The sequence below is a fragment of the Felis catus genome, chromosome D2 (genome assembly GCF_018350175.1).
Source record: "Felis catus isolate Fca126 chromosome D2, F.catus_Fca126_mat1.0, whole genome shotgun sequence".
NCBI classification, from domain to species: domain Eukaryota; kingdom Metazoa; phylum Chordata; class Mammalia; order Carnivora; family Felidae; genus Felis; species Felis catus.
In genome coordinates this window covers 21,820,332-21,827,966 of record NC_058378.1, presented here as the reverse complement: position 1 = coordinate 21,827,966, position 7,635 = coordinate 21,820,332, and the positions used below count along the sequence as shown (strand labels likewise).

Here is a 7,635-nt window from a genome sequence, read left to right as displayed (position 1 = left end):
GCTAATAGGAACCCTCATGCACTGTTGGTGGGAAAGCAAACTGTTGCAGCCACTGTGGAAGACATTATAGAGGTTCCTCAAAACATTAAAAATAGAACCACCATATGATCCAGTAATTCCACTACTGGGTATTTACCCAAAGAATATGAAAACATTAATCAAAAATATATACATACCTCAATGTTTATTGCAGCATTATTTACAATAGCCAAATTATGGAAGGAGGCCAAGTATTCACTGATGGATGAATGGATAAAGAGGATGTGGTATGGGGCGCCTGGTTGGCTTAGTTGGTAGAGTGTGCAACTCTTGATCTCAGATAGTGGTAAGCAAAATAAGTCAGTCAAAGAAAGACAAATACCACATGATTTTACTCTTCTGTAGAATTTAAGAAACAAAACAAATGAGCAAAGGGGGGAAAAAAAAGAGAGAAAAAGGCAAACCAAGAAACAGACTCTTAGCTATAGAGAACAAACTAATGATTACCAGAGGAGAGCTGGGTAGGGGGATGGGTGAAATAGATGATGGGGACTGAGAGACATTTATCTTGGGGTGCTTGGGTGGCTCGGTTGGTTAAGCGCCTGACTCTTGGTTTTGGCTCATGTCATGATCTCACAGTTCTTAAGCTGAAACCCTGCATCAGGCTCTGCACTAGTGGTGCTTTGGATCCTCATGTGCTCTCTCTCTCTGCCCTTCCCCTGCTCATTCCGTCTCTCTCTCTCTCTCTCTCTCTCCCTCTCTCTCTCTCTCTCTCAAAACAAATTAAAAAAAAATTAAGAAAAGAGTCACTGGGGTACTTGAGTGGCTTAGTCGGACTCTTGATCTCAACTGAGGTCATGATCTCACAGTGAGTTTAAGCCCTGCATCGGTCTCTGTGCTGGCAGCACGGAGCCTACCTGGGAGAGCCTGTCTTGGTAAGTACTGAGTAACCTATGGAATTGTTAAATCACTATAGTGTACACATGAAACTAATATAACACTCTATGTTAAGTATACTGGAATCAAAATTGAAAAAAAAAAGAACTATAATGAGATACAACCTCACACCAATTACTACATTTTGGATAACAATGCCAGAAAATCCCAGAAAATAACAAGTGTTGGAGAGCATGTGGAGGAATTGAAACCATTCTGCATTCTTTTATTTTTAATTATTTTTAATGTTTATTTATTTTTGAGAGAGACAGACAGCATGAGCGGAAGAGGGGCAGAGAGAATCCAAAGCAGGTTCCAGGATCTAAGCTGTCAGCACAGAGCCCAACATGGGGCTTGAACCCACGAGCCGCAAGATCATGACCTGAGCCGAGTCAGATGCTTAACCGACTAAGCCACCCAAAAGCCCATGAAAGCATTCTGTATTCTTGATGGGAATATACAGATGCTGTGGAAAAGAGAATAAAAGTGCCTCAAAAAATTAACAATAGAATTACCATATAACCCAGCAATTCTACTTCTAGATATACACCAAAAGAATTGAAAACAGGGCCTCAAAAATATATTGGCACACTCATGTTCAGAGCAGCGTTATCCACAATAGCTAAAATGTGGGAGCACCTAGGTGGCTCAGTCAGTTAAGCATCTGACTTTGGCTCAGGTCATGAGCTCTTGGTTCATGGGTTTAAGCCCCACATTGGGCTCTGTGCTGACAGCTCAGAGCCTGGAGCCTGCTTGGGATTCTGTGTCTCCCTCTCTCCCTGCCTCTCCCCCGTTCACTCTCTGTCTCTCTCTGTCTCTGTCTCTCAAAAATAAGTAAACATTAAAAAAAAATAGCTAAAATGTGGAAGCAACTCAAGTGTCCATTGAAGAATGAATAGATAAGTAAAATGTGATAATTCATACAATGGAATATTATTCAGCCTTAAAAACAATGAATTTTCTGAACTATGCTGCAATATGGGTAAACCTGGAGGACATTATGCCAAGTAAAATAAATCAACCACAGAAAGACAAATACTGATTGATTCCACTTGTACAAGGGGCTTAGATTAGTCAAAATCATGGAGACAGAATGAAGAATGGTAGCTGTTATTGTTATTGTTTAATAAGGATAGAGTTTCAGTTTTACAAGATGAAAGTCATAGAGATACGGATGGTGGTGACGGTTGCACATTATGAGTGTATCTAATGCCACTGAATTGTACAATTAAAATGGGTAGGATGGTAAATTTTGTCATGTGTATTTTACCACAATAAAAACAGTTGAAAAAAAAATCTTTATGATCCATCCTTTGTCTTTGCTATTACTTAAGTCTGGCCAGAGGTCAGGACCAGACTAGCCACAGGCTGAATCCAGGCCAGAGTCATGGTTTCTGCCTTAAATTAGATGCCAATATAAAAACTGGGAGGCTCCAGATATCATTTTCCACTTAGGATAAATGACAATTCCAAGTCTGGGCAGGAAACTTTAAAAGGTGAGCTGGGACATCTTGTCATGCAAGAGAGTAAAGAAGTTATCAAACACCTCTTTGGGTTGTGCCAAATGACTCCAGAGCCAACCTGCAGAGGCACAGAGATATAAAATGCGAGATGATTTTGTCATCAACAAGAACTGCAATACATTAAAAACCATCATATATATTTAAATCTGTGAGTTCATAATCATAATAAAAACAATTAATTGATAACCAGGGAAGATCCTTGGGAGCTAAATCATTATTTTGAAAAGGAAAGAGTCAGGTGTTCTTTGTGCCCTCCCTAAACAAAGCACACTGTTAAGTAACCAAATAATGGATAAGGGAAAGTTTCTCTTCACAGAAGTATTTTAGCTAGTAGGTAAAAATGTTTATATGCACACACACACACACACCCCGACACTACATACATATATATAATTAGTATGATAGAAAATCACTATTCTGCAGCTTCAGAACTAGTTGAGGGACTCCTGGGTGGCTCAGTCTGCTAAGTGTCTGACTTTTGGTTTTGGCTTAGGTCATTATCCCACAGTTTCATGAGTTTGAGCCCTGAGTTCGAGCTCTGTGCCGGCAACAGGGAGCCTTCTTGGGATTCCTTCTCTCTCCTTCTCTCTCTGCCCCTCCCCACTCAGGCTATCTCTGTCTCTCTCTCAAAATAAATAAATAAACTTAAAAAAGCACAACTAGTTGAACCAGATATTCAGTATGAATGCTTGCTAATACCATAGAAAAGAGAGCCCCTAATAGTACAGGTCTCCTGCATATGAAAGAACACAATACCACTTATTTAGTCGGTTTGACCAAAAAAGTTGAGCTGAAATTTGATCAAGCTTCTATATATGACTACCAATGGACAGAAAATACAGAGGAAAGGTGAAAATATTAAGTGATACTTTAAGGATGCAATCAGAAAAATCCAGACTCTAGGAAATTTTACAGAAGAAACACCCAGTTTCTCTAACACAAGCAAAAAAATGCAAAATAGCCAGGAAGGATTATCTCCCAACATTCCACAGCACTGGGATTTAAAGTACAGTCTTTAAGCATCAGAGTGTCTTATAGACAAGTGCTGCCTGTGCCATTTATCAGTCATTTGCATGGAAAAAATAATATAACCTCTTGAAGCTTAGGCTTCTTCACCTATAAAATGGTAATACTAATGGCAACTATCTCATAGAGTTGTAAGGATTAAGATAATGGACACTAAACACTTAGCTCATTGCCTAACTTATAGTACATAAAAAATAAGGGTTATTTTTATAATCTTCATCATTGAAGAATTATGCTGAATGACTAAATGAATAACTAGAATTAATCTGCTAAAAATATTAAATATGAACTATTCTTAGCTGATAATGTTGGCCATCTCATTTACTCAATATTTATTGGGCACTGGAGCTGGTGCAGAAGGTACAAAAATGAGTAAGACGTGACCTATACACTTGGACTTTTGCCTTTTCAAACAGAAGTCCTACATGTCTTAACCCCAAGGAATACTAACTAGCAAGGATGTCAAGGCCCTTCTAACAATCTGCTGGGAAGAACTTTTAGAGTGGAAAGCCATCATCCATTCTTCTTTCATACAGAAACTGGCTATGGGGTGGATGATGCTCACTGTCATGATAGTGTCTTCTACATTATTGAATCACTTTGGAATCATTAAAACAGACTTTGGCTACCTTTGTCTGACTCTCTTCTGCTGTTCCTCTTTTCCAATCACAAGGTTTCCTTCTGCTCCATATACCTCCCAAAGATCAAAAGATGGATGTATTCATCAGTATGACTTGGACAGGGAAGAAAATAAGCAAACAAGCTTGCCAGAATGTTAAGAGAACAAGTACTCCCTCATTAGAGAAGAGACAACTGACCTACTTAAAAGCTAGATTTGAATGACTAATGCAGTACAGACAGTTCCCACCTTATAAACACTCAACTTACAAATGACCTGCCCCAGCCCCATCCTAGGAAGCTGCTGTCACCATGTGAACCACCAAGTGCAGGAAGAGGGGAGGGGTGGTGGGGAATGAAGACTTTATAGAATCAGGGAGTTTAAAATAAAAGAAAAATATTGAGACAAGGATAGCATGTTTTCCCAAGTATATCTCAAGTTACTCACTTAACTCTCTTTTACTCCCTAAAATACCATAGAAAGCCACGGGTTAGCAAACAAGGTTTTTAAAAAAGATGGCAGTTTTTGCAATGCTCTATTATTTTGGGGCTAATTTTTCACTAATGATAGGAGAGATTCTTAATGTCAGTATTTTTAATAAGATACAAAGACTGCCCTTACTTCACCAACCACAGCACCCCAGGCACAGCATCCTGAACAATGAACATTCACTTGTAAGTACAATTCACAGCCACCATGTGTAGGAAACTAAACCACCATTTGTGCATGTAATACAATAGGAAAGGAGCCTCCTGGAGTTCTTATTTTGGGGGAGGTGTCTCTAAGATGAATGACATAAACCTGAGACAGTCCTCAGCAAAGCTACCCCCTGGCAGAAGGCCAAATGAAGTAAGAGAAAGAGGCCAACAGACAAAGAGAAGCTGATCTAAAAAAGTGTATAAGGAAACAGACACAGAGAAAGAGAAAGAAAAATCCTGCTGACGTCATTTGAACTACAAATTATATACTTCCTAGTTACATAAGCCAATATAGTCTGACATGCTTAATATACTCTGAATTGTGTTTCTTGTCCCATATAAACAAAAGCCCTAAAATAGTTTCATTCGCAGACCTGCTGGTCTCCTCCCTGACCACTGCAGGCATCCACCTGGTTTCCCAGATATTGACCTCTCTGCCTCTGGGCCTTGTCTCCCAAGGGGAGCTATAGTAGTAATATTGGCCTGTGTTCCCCAGATCAGCTTCTTTCCCTGGATCTGGCCTATGAAGGGGGAATACTATACCCCTAGATGCAGCACCCCTTCCTTAATTATGTGATCTACGCCCTCCTTTTCCTCCTGTGATGTTGGATACACCTTGAACAGTACTAAATATAATTCCAAATATTTCTCAACAGCTTTTGAAAACAGTGGAAATATCACTGGAGGGTCACAAAAGCTGAGTTGCAAATATTTACATTGGTAGAATAAGTGAAGTTTAACAGTGGAATTCTATGTGTAATCAATGGGCATTTGTTTATTTCATTTCAGGTTTTAGTTAAGGTTTTTGCCAATTTTATTTCAATGTAGTTTGTGTAGTCATTTCCTAGAAATTATATGACCTTCTAGGATCTTTTTAGATTTTTTTTACATTTTGTTACAAGGGGAAAAATAAAATAAAAAAATAAAATAAAATAAAAATAAAAGGCCACATTTAATTCTACCTTCCTAAAATAAGTATTTCCTTCCAGTTTGCATCTAATGTATTTTTTTAAGTCAGAAAACCAATTTTTTTCTTTCTAAAGCTCCGCCGTATATTTCCAGTGGGTGCCGATGGTCACTTACCACATGCACACCAGGTTGTCCATGTAGCAGGCAAACAAAGTCTGTCCATCAACAGACCAGGCCGGAGAGGTACACTGGGATGGCTCAGTCTTGCTGCTAGTATTGATAACTTCCTGCTTCAGTTCGTCTACAATTACCTTGCCTGCTAAGTCCCAGATCTTGATTCTGGGGCCTGTGGCAACATAGAGCCAATATTAGTTAGGATTGAAGCACAGGGCATTGATGATGTCCCCACCATCTAGAGTATAGAGGTCCTACAGCATGGACTTGGCCATCCTTGCTTCTAAGAAGCACAGAGGGATCCATCTGGAGACACAATCACAGTGTTCAGGTAGCCCATGTGGCCAATATGATTGGTCTTCAGCTTGCGATTTGCTTGATTCCATACCTTGACCAGATTGTCCCAGCCACAGAGGACAATGATGGGATTGCTTCTATTGGATGTAAAGCAGATGCAAGACACCCACTCCAAATGGCTGTCATCCTGGACAGTGTATTTGCATACACCCAGAGTATTCCACTGCTTGATGGTTTTATCTCGGAAGCCAGAGACTTCTGGGTTGCCAGAAGAGAAGGCCCCACTCAGCACATCCTTGTGTGGCCTACAAATCTGTGTGTGGTGGTACACACTGTGAGGTCCCAAAGCCAAAGTGTTCTATGCCAGGAGCCTGAGAGGGCAAAATGCCCATCTGAGGGTATGACCACATTACTAACAAAGTGGGAATGACCCTAAAGAACATGCTGTGGGATGCCCTAGTTAGTTTCATCCCTGGTCAGCTTCCACATGATAATGGTCTTATCTCAAGAGGCAGATAGTATCACGTCCGGGAACTGGGAAGTGGTGGCAATCTGGGTCATCCAGCCATTGTGGCCCTTGAGGATGCCACGAAATGTCATCTGCTCAGTCATGGAGGCAGCAAGTGCAGGTGTCTCCACAATGATGAAGATGAAGTGGGATGGCTCAGCATGGGGCCCTGCTGAGGAAGAGAGAACTGCATCCAATGTATTTGTGTTATCCACATGTGAAATCCCAGTAATACAATTGTCTTTTTGCTTTTTTACTTATATTGAAAAATAAAAGCTTTTCTCCACATATGATCTTCATAAATATAATTTAATAGATGTATATGTAATATAAGTATAAAAATATAATTTAATAATTCTATTCCTTCTAATAGATGTATAATTTACATGATATTCATAATTTATATTATCTAATTTTTCGGCATTTTAATTTTTTCCCAATGGAAAGTGGAATTATTGGGTCAAAAATCTATGAACAGCTCTTCCTTCATATTATGCAAAATCCATTCTCAAAAGTATTATTCCAAGTCACTCCACTGGCCAAGTGTGGATGTTTGGCCAAGTGTGGATGCGTATTGATGTTTCACTTATTATGCAAGATGTCCTGGCTTCAATATTATCTTCTTATTTTTTTCTTCTTATATAACAGATATTACATGTTACCTTTTGGTATAGATCATATAAATTAAAATCTAAATTTCAGAAAGAATAACTAAGTCTTAAGAGAGGAGGCTAAAATGAAAGATTGCAAGTATGTAAGTTTCTTATTTCTAAATCTTTTTAAAGTTAGCATTATTAATGTATACTATTTATAATCCTTTCCCATCTTCTAGACACTGTAACTTACAGAGAAGAATGTAATCTTGCATGGGCATGCTATTACCAGTAAAGACTCTGGTTTCACGGAGCATTAAAACAAATATGCAAATCCATCATTTTGTACCCCACCAAAAAATGTATATACCCT

General features: G+C 39.1%; 1 pseudogene; it reads right to left on the bottom strand.

The window, feature by feature from the left end:
* Nucleotides 1–6,147: 6,147 nt before the first annotated feature.
* On the bottom strand, nucleotides 6,148–6,773 carry LOC101100839 (annotated as a pseudogene).
* Nucleotides 6,774–7,635: the final 862 nt, after the last annotated feature.